The sequence below is a fragment of the Eucalyptus grandis genome, chromosome 9 (assembly GCF_016545825.1).
Source record: "Eucalyptus grandis isolate ANBG69807.140 chromosome 9, ASM1654582v1, whole genome shotgun sequence".
Lineage (NCBI taxonomy): Eukaryota > Viridiplantae > Streptophyta > Magnoliopsida > Myrtales > Myrtaceae > Eucalyptus > Eucalyptus grandis.
Window position 1 is genome coordinate 12718795 of NC_052620.1, and position 15557 is coordinate 12734351.

Sequence of the window (15557 nt, forward strand, 5' to 3'; positions counted from 1 at the left end):
TCCCTTATTGGAGACCGACATGATAATTCCAAACCTTTTATTAGACATAAGCTCCAAGGCCTTTATTTGGAATCTCCTCGAATAAAATAGAGAAAAGAGGGTGGACTGCTTACGTGGCGCTCCTCCAAACCAAATTCTGTATGGTTCGATTTAACGCATTAATTTAGTAAATTATTAAAAGTGCCAAAAAGATGACCCAAACGTGAAGAAATGGAGTAGGAAACGGTAATCCGCCCGCGGGAGTGTTGGATCCCAATTTCTGGTCAGGAAAAAGCGGGGCCCACCTCCCCTGACTTCCGTTCTCTCTCTCTCTCTCCCTTCCTCTCCATCGTCTCCTCCCGCTTCGTCTTGCTCTCGAAGGCTCTTCCGCATCCGCGCACATCGCGACGGCGGCGATCGACCGGCGCTCCTCCTCCTCCTCCGCCTCCTCTGCCGCCGCCGCCGGGATAGCTCCATCGGCGCCGTATCCGCGCCGCATCAGTCGCAGTAGAGGGAGAGAGCGGAGAGAGCGGGAGAGGGAGAGGATGTGGGTGTTTTACCTGATCTCGCTGCCCCTGACGGTGGGCATGGTGGTGTTCACGCTGCGGTACTTCGCCGGCCCGGAGGTGCCCCGCTACGTCCTCTTTCACCGTCGGCTACGCCTGGTTCTGCTCTCTCCCATCATCATCCTCGTCCCCGCCGACATCTGGACGGTACGCGCCCTCACGGATTACGCTCCTGCGATCCGATCGTATACATCTCTTCCTTCTCTCTCGCGCGCGCGCGTGCATGTCCCGTGCTTTGATTCCTGCTCGCCGTAGCTCCGAATCAGGCGAGATTGTTCCTGATTTCAACCGGTTTTTCTGTAGTCGGTTGATTGATGAATGCCGCGTGAACCGCGTTAGGTGTGATATGTGCGCCGATTTTGTTGATGCGCTCGTGAAATTTGAGGAAGGCGAGAGTAGAATCACGCAAAAGCAAGGCCTCAGCTGTGGTAGAAACTAGGTTTTTTTTTTTTTTTTTCCAGCTGGTCCTGCGATTCTGTGCATATTCCGGGCTCCATTCGTTCTTATCTGACGTATTATTGTTTATTGCGTTCTTGTTCAGATTAGAGATACGTTTTGGGTTTGGTGCAAATGCTCGCCCATGTTTGAATGGTTAATTAAGTACTTTGAACTGTCAATTATGGAGTATCATTACATTTGTTATGGTTCCGGCTTTGTATTGTGTTACCTCTTAATCTGAAACTGGAGGATCTATCCCTTATCCATTGATTTGCTGACTTTATTGAGTTATTACAGTTAAATTGCCTGTAGCGATTCTTTCATTTGATAAAATCTTGTAGGCCAGGGCATTAGATCCTGGATCTCTGTCCTTTAATATTGGTATTCAAGTTGCCAATCTCAACTTAGGATGCCTTTTCATCTGGATAGCTGCTCATAGAAACCTGTTATGAGCTGCTAAGGAAGAGAAACCTTAATCCTTAAGAAGGATGGTCCGCTCTAGACCAATGCTTTATCCTTAGGCTCTATCAGGGGGGGTGAATTGTAGGTTTAATTTGCTTAGATTTCTGCTATGTTACAAAAGCGACATATTGCTGGGTTTGAATCTTTTGATGAAATCACAGATGACCTCGGTCCTTTCAAATCATGCAGCTACCCACTTGCCTCGTAACAAATCTACAAATACTTGCTAATTGCTGAGGTGGCTGTCGTGTAACATTTAGTAGCATATGGTTAGTTCACATCTACATAATTTTCCATGCCATCGACATGAAGGATGATTGCTGCTAGCAGCCAAACCAACCGAACTTCATCAATCCTGCCTCAATCTCAAAAATCAGCCAAGTCCAAAGGTAGAAAACCCCAATTGTCCCTACCACCCTTTTTTTTTTATGTGGAACTATTTGTTTCATCAAAATAATGATTGTTCTGAAGAACAATTTCTTCAAAATATCTGTCTCCTTGGCAGTGCCATTTGATTACACCACTTTCTTCTTTGATCTCTCACATTCTAGCCTTGCTGTTAGACTAAATGTGGTTTTGGATAGAAAATGGAGAGCTGATCCTAGGTGGGGATACTCATTGCATCAGTATGATCCACTGGTGCGATGCAAACAATTACTTAAAATAGATGAGAGTTACCCTTTTCTGGTTGTGTCCCTATACCAAAAATCAAATACTGTCACTTGGGAGATTATTTGTGATGTCGCAAGTCATCTATGATGTTGAAATGAAATTCTTAATCTGCATTATATCTCATTCCACTCCTTTAAACAACTTTTGCCTGATGTTGAAATGAAAAGTCAATGACGAAGAATCAAGTTGAGCAGTATAAATCTCATTCAACTCCTTTAAAGTCTCTCTCTTCTGTTCCCTGAGAATGCTCGAGTATGTTTCTTCTTAGTAACACCAGGAAATCTAGGGCCTCTAATTAAATTTTAGTTCCTTGTTTGGTAGTTTTTCTTAAAGCTCCTTTTTATCACTTTTGTTCACACCAAAAGAAATCCCAGACGCTGACGGTTGTGTACCCCTCATACGTCATCCATGGATGAAGTAGCAGAGTAGAATTGGCATGGTCTTAATTCTCTAGAAAGAGCACATCAACTAGAATGTGTGTTCTATCTCCTGAAAGCAGCTTTCAAGGTCTCTCTTTTTTTTTTTTTTTTTTTTATGCCACACATACTATGAGGAATATAGTTTAGCCTAGTTGTGCCACTGTGTAATCATTGGTGTAAGTTTTAGCCTGTGAGGCAAATGTATGCATTGTAATTGGTGGGACTTTGATTTTGAAGTTTCCTATTTGACTGTATTTTGATGTTGATGCATTAATCCCCAGTATTGTACTTTTGTGGTTTTAGCAGGTTAAAAGAATATCTCATATGTTTATCTCATGGGGAGTTGACAAGTTTCTTAGGCTTCTTGTGAATTGCTTTTCTGTGGAAATCTAGTACGCTATTTCTGTCATTTACCAGGCTATTTAAACTATTTAGCCATCTCCCTGGCCCAATTTTCCTTTGTGGATACAACTTCGTGTGGAACCGTAAAGTGTGTTTTGCCCTCTGTTTATGATTGAAAGGGACTATCAAAAATGTATAGATAAATAGTGATTGGATGAGAAGTGAAATTGGCTCGACTTCAGGTTGATCCTTATACTGGCATAATCCCACCTTAAGGTAGTGATCTCTTTTTAGCTAAATCAAAATGTACCTCCACAAAGAAGGGGACTAAGGTTGCCTCATCGGCACACTTGTGGTGCATTATCCCAACCTGGGAGTTTTTGTACCCATTATTTAGTTAAGAGAGACATGGGCCCCTGGGAGTTCTCTTACCTAATTTTTAGCTTAAGTAGACGTGGAGGGTCTAACAATGTCACATGCTGATATCACTCAAGTGCATGTTTGGGTTTTCTAATAGAGAAAGAAGCAAAGCAACCATTCAATGCTATATACTGTTAATTTGTCCACTGGCTGATAGGTTCATTAATGAGAGAATTAACTTATGTTATAGAAAAATTATCAACAATGAAGTCTAGCAATTTCGAAAGATGATTTGCTTCCCCAATGATGATATTTTGGGCCAAATTCGATAGAAATTGACTGCAAATGTTATGAAGTTTAGCATCTTTAAATTGATTAGGATAGTAAACGGGTCATTTAACAGACATCCACAGCCAACCATAAAGTATATTGATTTATTCATATACTTCTAATCTTTAGGCTGCATCTTAGATTAAGATATTACTGATCATATAGATTGTTTAATTCTCCTAGTCATGTATGAGAATGATGAATATAGAAAGTTTCCGAATATAAGCCCATGCAGTGCATGATCATGCAACTAGTGCTTTTGATGATTAGAACTTTATCTCTACTTCAATCTAGAGTCTCATTCCTCCTGTTTTTCATAATCTTGCAAGTATGCTCCATACTGAATTCATTTGGTGTTATTACTTTGGATCTATATCATTTCATACAAACATCGATATGTACCTTTTAATCTCATTATTTTGCTTCCTCATTGCAATATGGCTGCCGAATATTCTGGGTCTGAGGGAAGAGTGTGTTTCCATGAATGCCTGGTATGGATTTTCAGTCGCTTGTGACTGATCAGGCCTCTAGTTCACTTCAGTTGAGATGTTTCAAAGCTGTAGGTATCGTGTGTTGATTATCAAGCAGATTATGAAAGGATCCTTTCTGTTTGAGGGAATCTTGTTTTTATGCTTTTGTATTAGCTACTAGAATGATGGTAGGTCGGATGTACATATCACAGTTCCATCTACAATAATTCGTAAACATGGTATTTTGATTGACATTGACTTGTATCCCTGAAATGCAAGTATTGTTCTTGCCCATTCAGACGATGCATCTCGGCGGTGGGGGCATTTCATTCTTCTGGAGCTGGTCATACTGGAGTACATTTTTACTGACTTGGTATGTCGATGTAACTTATCAGAATGGAAAAAATTTATGTTTGCGCTGATAAATTTTGCCATCCATTTCAAGAATCTCCCTGAAAAAAGTGTCGGTAGTCTAAAATTTTGGACTTCTAAGTTTTATGATCAATTCCTGATTTGCTGCATCCTCAAAGTCAACTGTGTCTGTGTTTTCAAATTTGGAAATCTTCCTTAGGATTGCTTGGCATTTTGCGTCTGCGAAACCCATGCCTTGAATTACTGGAGAAACATTTCAGCTGCATGAACAATGATGCCCTTAGTTGATCTGGTTTTAGGAAATGTTGTACATACTTTGAGATGAGATTGGAAAACTTCACTTTCACCTTTTCCCCTTTTATTTTGACTGAACTGAATTGTATGTGAGTTTGAATTTTGCTTATGATTTTCTTATCTACCCATAGTTTTATTTGATGCAGGGATTCAAGTTCTACTTCTTGAGTGTTTATTGCTGTGATTTTGCATGTGTTAATTCAGTTGGCTCTCAGTTGATTAGAAACTGATAGCCTGGTTGGATATAGTTTCATTTTTAGGATTATTAGCTCTAAAACATTCTGGTAGACCTTGGTCCTGGGAAAGTTTTATTATTCAGCTTCCATTAATCTCGTGCACTGGATCGGCTTTCTTCTTCTAGTGTCCCCTTGTTCATAGCTTTGTAGTCTCTGGCTTCATCTAAGCATATCAGAAGCACCAACAAAAGCTCCAATGCAGACTGGCATCATTTTTGTAGAGATATAGATGCTTGTTACCTTAATGTTGAATTTAAAACCAGTATCATTTTTTTTCTATGCAGGGCTGTAGCTCCTCTAATTCAGGGGTTTGAAGATGCTGGAGATTTTACTGTGAAGGAAAGATTTAAGACTAGCATACACATGAACTTAGTCTTTTACCTAATTGTTGGGTCCATTGGCCTGATTGGCCTTATTCTTCTCATCATGATCGAAAAGCATTGGTAAGTTTGTTCCTTTCAAGCAATACCCATTAGGTGTGAATGATGTCCATTTAATTCGATTCGCTCTAGCCATTGTACTATAGAGAATGTTTATCCCTCGTGATAGTCAGGAATAACTTATAGAGAATGCCTTTTTAAGTGATTGAAATCGGTTGTAGGTATTTGTGATTGCTTCATTAGTTAATGTAAGGTAGGTGCATGGCCTGCAGAAGTGAGTAAAGTAGTCATAGGTATTTAGTGATTGCTTGGAATTGCTGAAGTGCTTGAGCAATATGACTGGAATATATATTGGGAGTTTATATTTAGTTGCAGGTGAAAAAATTCAATCTTGTGCTGGAACCGAGTGTTTTATATTTTTTGCGTAGTATGACTGTTCCTTTTTTGTGATTTAGTCTTGCTATAGCAGTTTGTTGATGCTTCTCTTTGTTTTTTCCATCTTTAAGTGTGTCCCTGATGTATAGTTGTGATAATTTCAGCAAATTTACGTTCTTATGTCCTGTTTAATTTTATGACAGGAGGGGTAATATCCTTGGTTTAGCAATGGCCTGTTCAAACACTTTTGGGCTTGTGACAGGGCTTTTCTTCTTGGTTTCGGCTTAAGTGAAATACCCAAAAGTATTTGGAGAAATGCAGACTGGACCACCCGCCAAAAAGTTCTCTCTCATAAAGTAGCTAAAATGGCTGTTAAACTTGATGATGCTCACCAAGAACTCTCTAATGCCATAGTAGTGAGTGCTTTCTATTTTCTAGTCTCAGAGGCCATTAATGGAATTCTTCTACATTGTCAATATTTTCTGTTGGTGAATGATTTACTTTTGAACTCATTGCTTCATATCAATTTTGTTCTGTTAAGGATTTTTTTTTTTTTTTTGGTCACTTTTATTTTTATTCTTTCTTTTCTAATTTTGGCTCTAGTAGTTGGGTCACGTAGTGTTTTCAAGAATGTTATAGGCTGCTAGTGAAGCATGCATTTTTGATCTTGTACCATCGACATTCTTCTTGTGGTTAAATCAAGAGCATTTTCATCTTTTACCTACTCTCTCTTCAGCTTCTTCATACAAATCCACCAACCGAATTAAGCACGGGGTGTCTGGTACCGGTTCAGACAGATATGCCTCCCTTTGCAGTGGCTTTTATGGGTAGAACCAACTTTAGTTTGATTAACTGGTTTTTGCAGCCAACATCAACCGATTCGGCCACTTTGAATTCTCTCCAGTGGTTGTTTAATTAGGATCTTCATATCAACCATCAGATCCTTCTTCTTTGAAGTCTTGCAAAGCTGCACTATTTTTTTTTTTTTTTTTTTTAAAGTAACTTCAGTTCATCTCATTGGGAGGGTGGAAGGAGATGTGGCAAAGCTAGGTCATTAATCTAGCCATTTATTCACTAAATTTTTTTACAAGATATTTAAATAGAAGAATCGGTTGATAAGAAAGGAAAGTCTTTTGATGTGATGACTGTATCAGCTGTGAGCAACCCTGATGATTTTTCCGGGAAACTAATTGCCTGCAGCATGTTCTTAGTTGATAGAGTATATATATTGCGAATCCTCTAGTTTATTGATATATATATATGTTGTTTTATAGGTAGCTCAAGCTACTTCCAATCAGATGTCAAAACGTGATCCTTTGAGGCCTTACATGAATGTTATTGATGATATGCTAAATCAAATGGTAACTTTCCCAAAAATCAGATGTTCTAGGACCACTACCTAATGCAGCCTTGTTTTTTGAGCAATTTGATTTTTGTTTCTCTTATGCAGTTTAGAGAAGACCCATCATTTAAACCACAGGGTGGAAGATTAGGAGAAAATGATATGGACTATGATACAGATGAGAAGTCAATGGCAACCCTTAGGCGTCATCTGAGGGGAGCTCGAGAGGAGTATTATCGCTATAAAAGGTAACCAGGAGCATGTAATTTACGTTTTCTATTTTTGGAGTATTTTCGCAGCTTTTGGTGCTTGGGGTCTTCTTTATTCTTCCCTGCTTTTGTAACCAAGTATTTCTTGTCTGATCAAAACTATCGCTATTAGCTTTCCATTCGACTTTAGAATAAATCAAAATATGTTTTGTTCCTTTAAATGGTTATTTCCTATGCGATGTTGACGTGCTTGCAAGTCAACTTCCAAGCATGGCACATAATAACAGTCGTAGGCAAATTCAGAAGTCATAAATCATTGCTTTAGGGAATGGGCTATAGCCATGTCAAATGAGCCTAGACTTCTAGAAAAGAAACTGGTTCCTGACAAGATCAGCAGGTGGTTTATGAACTTCAAACGAACAAATCAAAGATCTATTGGCGACCTTGCCATAGGGTGTAGTGCTATCTCATCCAGCTAAGGTGGACCAACGTCCAACGTTTGTACTTGTAAATAGCAATCATCAAAAAATTAACTCGACTAAATTAAATAGGCCACAAGTCATCAATCAAGTTGCCATAGCCTATTTAGTTAAGTAGGTCAGATAGGGTAATTATGAGTTACATGTTGATGTTTCAAGTCAAAAGGAACTCATTTATAAACCATGTCAAGTAGGTTGACATAATTTTGACTCATTTATAAACCACGTCAAGTAGGTTGACATAATTTTGACAGTCACCATTAACGCAAATTCCAACCTCCTCCATGTGGTGTAGATATTGTCATCCTTGAGGTTTTATGATTTGCAGAATATCTGTTTGGAGAAGCTGAAATTACCAGCACAATAATTCAACTCTCCTAAAATCGTCTGACTCAATGAAGAAGAGAAGAATTTGGATAATTTGGGATAAGTAAAAAAGAAAGTCAGATAAGGGGATTATCCAGGAACGAGTTCTTCCAGCAGCTTGGAATGATTGTCAAACCTGTATTTTACCCTGAGTTGTAAAGCTAACGAATGCCTTTATGATTGGGTTGCTTTGATACTTTTCAGTGTTTGACATGTTGGATATACTCTGAATGATTTTGTCTGCTACTTTGCACATCCAAATTGGTAAATGGGGATCACTTTTGAGTTCCTCTAGGCTTCTGCTGAACGGTGTGTCATGAAATCTCATCACTGTATCTGATGCTAGTACTTTGTCACTTTTAATGTTGCAGTGAATATTTGACTTATGTCTTGGAGGCGCTTGAACTAGAAGATGTGATAAAAAACTATGAACGCCGAGATGCCACTGGATGGTAATTTTCCAGCTTTACTTTTTTCTCCTTTTGAATTAGATCAATGCTTTTCCTTTTGTATAGAAAGTAGCTAAATAAGATGGGATTTCCATTTCTCTCTCTCTCTCTCTCTCTCTCTGGTGGCATAATTCTTCTTTAAAGATGTAAATCATTAAAAACTACTTGTGCTCGTAAGGTGCGTGTTAAATTTGCAGAGATGAAGAAGTGAATTTCTAGAATTGTTAGTTTAAATCCAAATATCTACTCATGTGGGGCAAATTCAGAGGACTATGGAAAGTTCCATTTGCTCACGTTTATCTGCTTTGTGTAACTCAGGAAGTTCATCTCAAGCCTCAGACCTGCACGAACTGGAAAATTGGGGGCATTCTTGGATACTATGGGTAATTTTACTTCTCTTCTTCTAATCCATTGGAGTCGAATTCTCAGATTAATTGTTTAGTCTTGTTAAGACATTAGAAGATGTTAGTTTTTTTATGCTTGAATATTGTCAATCTCAGAACTTGGACTAAAACAAAACAGAACTTTTGAATTTATTTTTGCTGAAAGTAATTGTAGACTGAGTTCTTAATTCAACCTTTCGGTCGGTATAGTATATATTATATATGTTTACATGAAGCACATTTAATATTTGACCTCTTGTGTGCCAGTAAGCTAAATATGAAAAATCAGCTGTATCTGGCATCATAGAAGGAATTTCCATTATTTTTGGGCTTTACCACTTGGAGCCTTTTTATTGTTTCTGATGGTTAGCAGTAGAGTATTGAGATCGTGTTTTGGTAGGGGACGTATCGTGGAATAAATTTACTTATAAGAGCTTGAGCACTGTTGGCATATGTTTGATTTCTGTGCGTGTAGTTGTTCATGTGCCTAAACTTAAGGGGCACTTGTTTTCAGGTCAAATTTTTATGAAATGCAATGTCAATCTAAGTTACACGCTGGGTTTATCATGTTAGTTTACTTTGCCATGGGGATCAGGTGATGCATCCCTTCAGTTGGGGGAAAACAAGTACATGAACTCATTCAATTATTTCCTTTCTTAACAATAAGTTTGACTTATTTTATAATTCATTTTGCTTATTTTGATATTTTGCAGCATTTATCTGGCGTTGCATTTTGAGAAAGCAGCTTGAGAAAGTCTTTGCCATCTTGCTTGGGATCATGTCAGCTGCAATTCTTTTAGCAGAGGCAACTTTGCTTCCTAGGAATGTTGATCTCTCTCTCTTCTCAATCCTTATAAATTCTGTTGGGAAGCAAGAGTTGCTTGTGCAGGTGGATTATTTTCTCGACTTAATCGATCTCTTATCAAAAAGTATTTCCTTTAAATCACTGTCCCATTTGCAGGCTTCTCACTACCAAAGCTTATATATAGGACCTGTTTTAAAATCTAATTAAACACTGAAAACTAGAATATGCGACTCTTATAAAACATGAGAATAAGTACAGAAAATTCAATTGCTAAATTTCAACATGACTGGCAGAATTCTAATCTTCAGGCAATGTTTTAACACTGAATGAATTAAGTAATTCCTTAACTCTCGTACCAATTGGTGAAGGAACTGCGGTTTTCTGCCTCTTGCTGTGGTAGGTCACCTCTGGTTTAAGTCCTCTGCTGTTATGAGATCATAGTTTTGTTAGGAGAGTTATGATGTAAAAATTAGCGAATCTTTCTTCATTTGTCACATGTAGTGAAACTTTTATTGAACTAAGTCTGTCAAAACACTTAATTGAGTTATTAAAGAGGACCCAATGGAAGGGGTTAATTCATTCAATCCAAAAAAATTTAATACCATGTAAACTGTTATCAAGTAATTGCTAAAACCTTCCAAATATACCTGCAGTTTTGTGCCTAGTTAAAAACCAATAACATTCAGTTTCAACTTTTAGCTATTTAAGCACTTAAAGTTACTAACACTTAGAAGTCAATGCCGAAATCTGCAATACTCGTATTTTCAGTTTTATTGGACAAACCCTATGTTTCTTATAGTGTGCTAGTGGGCTACCTGTATCAGAACTTATGTGCCATCTGAAATTTTAGTAAGATAGTAGGTTTTCCACTTTCAGACGCATTAATTTGTCATAATTTCATTAGACAAAGCTGACCTGTAAATAGGTGCGAGGACCATTTGTCACCACCTATCATCTAAAGTATTAAACTTGGCCTCTGAGCCTACCCATGCTCTGGGTTAACATGACAAAAATTGTTAATGACAGTTGATTCCCATATAGGCAGCAAATCTATGCAAAATGGATCAACTCAGTGCATTATGCATGGCATTCTCTGGTATACTGATTGAAATAATAGCTGTTCTTTAGTGTGGTTAAACCTTACAGCATGAATGGCTTAGTGGAATGGCTGGAGTGATAATTAAATGTCCTGAAACTGTAATTAGGATTTCTGTATTGACCCTTTAGTAACACTCCTTACTCGTCGCATCACAAAATCATGTTCTTCCTGCATTGGGACTCATAATAGAGTTCTCTCTTCCCCTTTGCTACATGAAGATCATCACGGCTCAATGTAGATGGTCCTTTTGAAAATGATGCTGTGGCATGGTCATCATGCAATTGCCTGGGTTGTTTATTTGAAGGCACAAGTTGGAAACTGGATAATATTTGTAGTAGTAGTGCTCTAAGGAATAAGTCTTAAGATCAATTAAAGGGTTATATATCTGTTTCTCCTTTAATGCCCTTTAAGTAGTCAATTTTCTATCTATAGTTGATCAAGCCAATGAAACTGTCTGAAATATTTCCATGCTGCAGTTATTTTGATGAGTTAATTAAATTCCTTCTCATGTATCCTTTCTAAAGTCGGTGTAGGGGAATCACTGAGCCATAATCAAATTTTCTATTTCTCTTGCGCTTTCCAGTCCTCCATTGCCTCTATGACTGCTGAATCAATGCCCATTTATCTTCTGGTCCAATTTCTAGAGACCTGACTACAGTGGCTGTAAGAGAATTCATAGGAGAGGCTTTTTGACCCCTCCATTTCCCTACAAGGACTTATCCATAGCTGAATTTCTTACTCAAGCTACCATTGGAGCTACTCCTTCTGGTCTGAATTCTTCCTAGTCATAACTTACAAGGCTGCTTTGCATCCTTCATGCAGGTGGCTTGCTCATAGTAATACTTCATTGTTCATACATTACATCGGTCAATTTTAGAAAGACCATCTTTATTGCCCCAATATCCTTTACATTTCCATGACGAGCACTGTATGACTTCTCACAAATTCATTAAGATTCAATTCGGAGCTGCATCATTCATGGCATGGAAAGTTGAGGGAGTTTTCCCATTGACAGATGAGGACTGCGCTAGCACTTTCACAGTGTCAGCTAGTCTTTCATGGAAGGTTAAAAGAAAAGGCTGACTTAAGTTTGGTCCATTTTTAGCATTTATTTTGGAAAGAAGTGGTTAAATAAATGTGGAAAGGTTTGGAATAGGATCTTTTCCCGAAACCGATGCTCCATTTTCTAATTTACATAATATGTAGATTTGGTAGGGTTGTTGGACACTTCATTTTAATTATGGCTGTTGTATATTGCTGCTGACCAGTACTGAGTTGACTGATAATGTTTGTTAACCCCCTTTCTTAGGTTGTTGCTTTTATTCCTCTGATGTATATGTGCATTTGCACATATTATTCGTTGCTCAAAATTGGAATGCTGATGTTCTCATTAACACCAAGGCAGACGAGTTCAGTTAACTTGCTTATGATATGCTCGTAAGTCTTAAACTGCTATTCTGTGTCATGAGTGAATTTTTAGTTCATTTCTTCCTTATAGAAGTAAAAGTTGATTCAGATATGCTTTGATGTTGCACAGGATGGTGGCTCGATATGCGCCTCCAATTTCATACAACTTTCTCAATCTTATTCAACTCAAGGCCAAGACAGTCTTTGAGCAGGTGATCTCCATTTTAACATTCTGCATGCTGGCATTTACGAGCGTCTCTTAGTGGAGAACTTGAATTCAGCTGTGCTGTGGTGTGTTTAGTTTTAAGACTCAATATGTGGTTGCTGACTGCTTTTGTTGAGTAATGAGACCTAGCTACAGTACTATCTCACCGCTCCATCTACTAAACAGATGGCCCATTTGGTCTGTTGAAATGATTTGACCTGCGACCATATTATTAGTCTCAGTGTCGTTCTATGACCCTCCAAATTAGTGCATGCCTTTACCGCTTTTCGAGTGAATTATCCTTGTAATGTAAACCTTTTTGTATCTTTTCCAAGTTGTTTATTGCTTTTTGCATGAAATGGTACTGATCATGTTGTTGCCTTTGGAATTTGACATGGATATGATATTCATCTGATTTGACGTTGTTCTGATGCTTTTGTTCTGGAGTGTTGGCCATTTGCTGTGCTAATAGAGACAACTTTTCCCCTCTGTATTATAAATTAAGGATACAAAAGTGGTGGCAATGTTTCCTGAGAAGAAGGGGTTTTTGGTAGAGTTTACTTGTCTAGGCTCTGCTAAATGAGCATACCTATATTTTGGTCAGTATGTGGTTTGCTCAAGAAAAGGTAGGAGCGAAAAGATTGTGTTGAAGTAAAAGTTGGAGTGGTTGGCGTGAAGATGAAATGACGGTTCACTTAAGGTGGTTTGACATGTGAAAAGAGGACATCCTTTTGCTCTGTTGAGGTGATCTAATTGGTGCAACGCTGGTTACTCCGAGAGAAAGACCTTGAAAGATGCTGGATGGCTTGGATTTTTGAGTGAAAAAGTTTAAGGCTTGGTCTTGATGGTAGTTGTTGATGTATTGCGTAGCCATTCAATGCATGCTATAACATCCTGTGCAGGCATATAGTAGACAATCCTCCAATTGACTTTTGGAATTGATGTTTCTATATCTAATTGCAGCGGATGGGCGACATTGATGAAGCTTTGCCACCGGTTGGGGAAAGGATTTAACAGAATATATCCTCTTTTTATGGTCATTTATACAATCCTGGTGGCAAGCAACTTCTTCGACCGAATGATTAATTTCTTTGGCAGCTGGAAGAGATTTAGGTTTCAAACAGAGGCAGATGATACAGATGGGTTCGGCCATCAGGACTGATCATCCTTCAAAGAGGTAAGCATATGCTGAATAGTAATTAATCAGAGAGATACTATACTGAGGGCCATCAGCCTGCTCCTCAAACGATAGCCAAAAAAAAAAATCCATTACATAGAAGTTCTTGATAAATCTCTGTTTCCTGTATAGAAGTTGTTTGGACTTAAATGTCGCTATCTTTTGCTTGTGTGTCAAACTAATACCTGTAAATATGTCCGTTTTTCTCTTAACTTGTAGAACGAGCTTGGCTAGAAGAAGGTCGGAAAGTTGGTGAGCATGTTATCCCGCTGGCAAGGACTTTTAATGGCACAGATGTTGAGTCTGCTAGCTATAGCAAAGTACGTTAATTTTTTTATTTTTTTTTTTACTTCAGAAAGCAGAAGCATTCTCTCCTTTATTCTTCCCCTACCTTCTCTGAGCTTTTTCTTTATTAAAAAAAAAATGGAGTCAAATGTACAAAGTTGAATATGGAAAACTCATCCACAGACTGCGGTTCCCAAAAAAATAAAAACAAAACAAAACGTTTATGCTGTCGTGAAGGGGCTCGGGAGAATCTTGGAGGCTGTCCATTAGAAACATTTCTCCTCAATTGGTTACTGAAAAATTGTCAAAGATTTCCATCAACAACTACTACTTTAATGAGTCTTTTTGAACGACGAAACATTTCAGGACACAATTGCTGTTGAGATGAAGTCAGCAAGTTCAATTCATGAAACTGCCAAGGAAAGTTTGTCCAGGTCTGCAAGAGAAGATGGTCACAGATACGGAACAAGCAGAGAAGCCATGAGCAACAAGTACGCTGCGATAAGAGAACAGAGCAGACAACAATCCAAAGCAAATCCTCCAGAAAAGGACATCACCTCTGCTAAAGTATCCTTACTTGGTGATGGTAAGTCTCAGTCCGGTATCTCATCTGGCGAGCCATCTTCCGAATAGCGGCGAAATGGCAGTCTATGAAGACGGGTTTCCAGAGTTTCAAGGCGAATATGGGAGCAAGAAGATTTATCCCATTGCGTGAGGCTCAGGAAAGCAGCACGTTGGCACGCGATTTTCACACGAGTCTCTTGATGAGATATTCCAGAGACTGAAGCGTCCATCCTTGGAGCATGGGAACCAAAGCGACGAGGATGAAGATGGGTCGGAAATCAGCATTTCACGGCCCGGTAGATAATACACAGATCTTTTTTTCTAATGTAGATTTACCGAGAATACCATGTTTTCTCTGGGATTAAATCCCTAGATGTACAGGAATTGGGAAGAGCGCATGCCCGTCTCACTAATTTCTCGACAATCAAATTCTGGTATAGGTTCGTTAGGTTCTTCTGTCATATTTGTTTGAAAATATAGTTATTGTCCACAGAAAAGTTGGATGCCGGAAGGCGCGAGAGCAAGCATCGGGGTGTATGTAGCAAAATGGAAGAAATGAGAAGATGATCAGACATGGTCTTTGGAAGTCCATTGTGATATCAAATTGTACGACAGCCTTCTGTCATTTGCTTCCTCTTCGCCTAATCGATGTTCTCGTTAGAATTTTGTTTGACAATTTGTGCAACATGTTTAACTCTCCAATCTCGGAATTGATATTTTCAAAGGTCTTGTTAATAAGTTTCTTCGTGGAAGTCCGAACACATTAATGGTATGTAATAAAGAAAGATTGTCATTTTTAATGCACTGATTGCATACGCCACTAGAGAAAAGGTGCATTGTGATTTGTGATTGACAGAAAATCCATTTCTTACGTCGTCATCAATAAATGGAGCTTTTTCTTCACGTAAGTGCTTTTAGATAGAAAAAGTGCTTTTTAGATCGAAATGACGTGTTTATTACGGTGTTAACTATGCATTTTATGAAAGTTGAGTTGAAAGTTCAAGAAAAGGACATATATTATTAGGTAAAGTTTAAGAAAAGAATATATATTATAAGTTGAGGAAAGTCGAGATTCCAAAATTTAACTAAGAT

At 38.4% G+C, this 15557-nt stretch overlaps 1 pseudogene; it reads left to right on the forward strand.

Annotated features, from left to right (window-relative positions):
- Positions 1-483: 483 nt before the first annotated feature.
- Positions 484-14879, forward strand: LOC120288280 (annotated as a pseudogene).
- Positions 14880-15557: the final 678 nt, after the last annotated feature.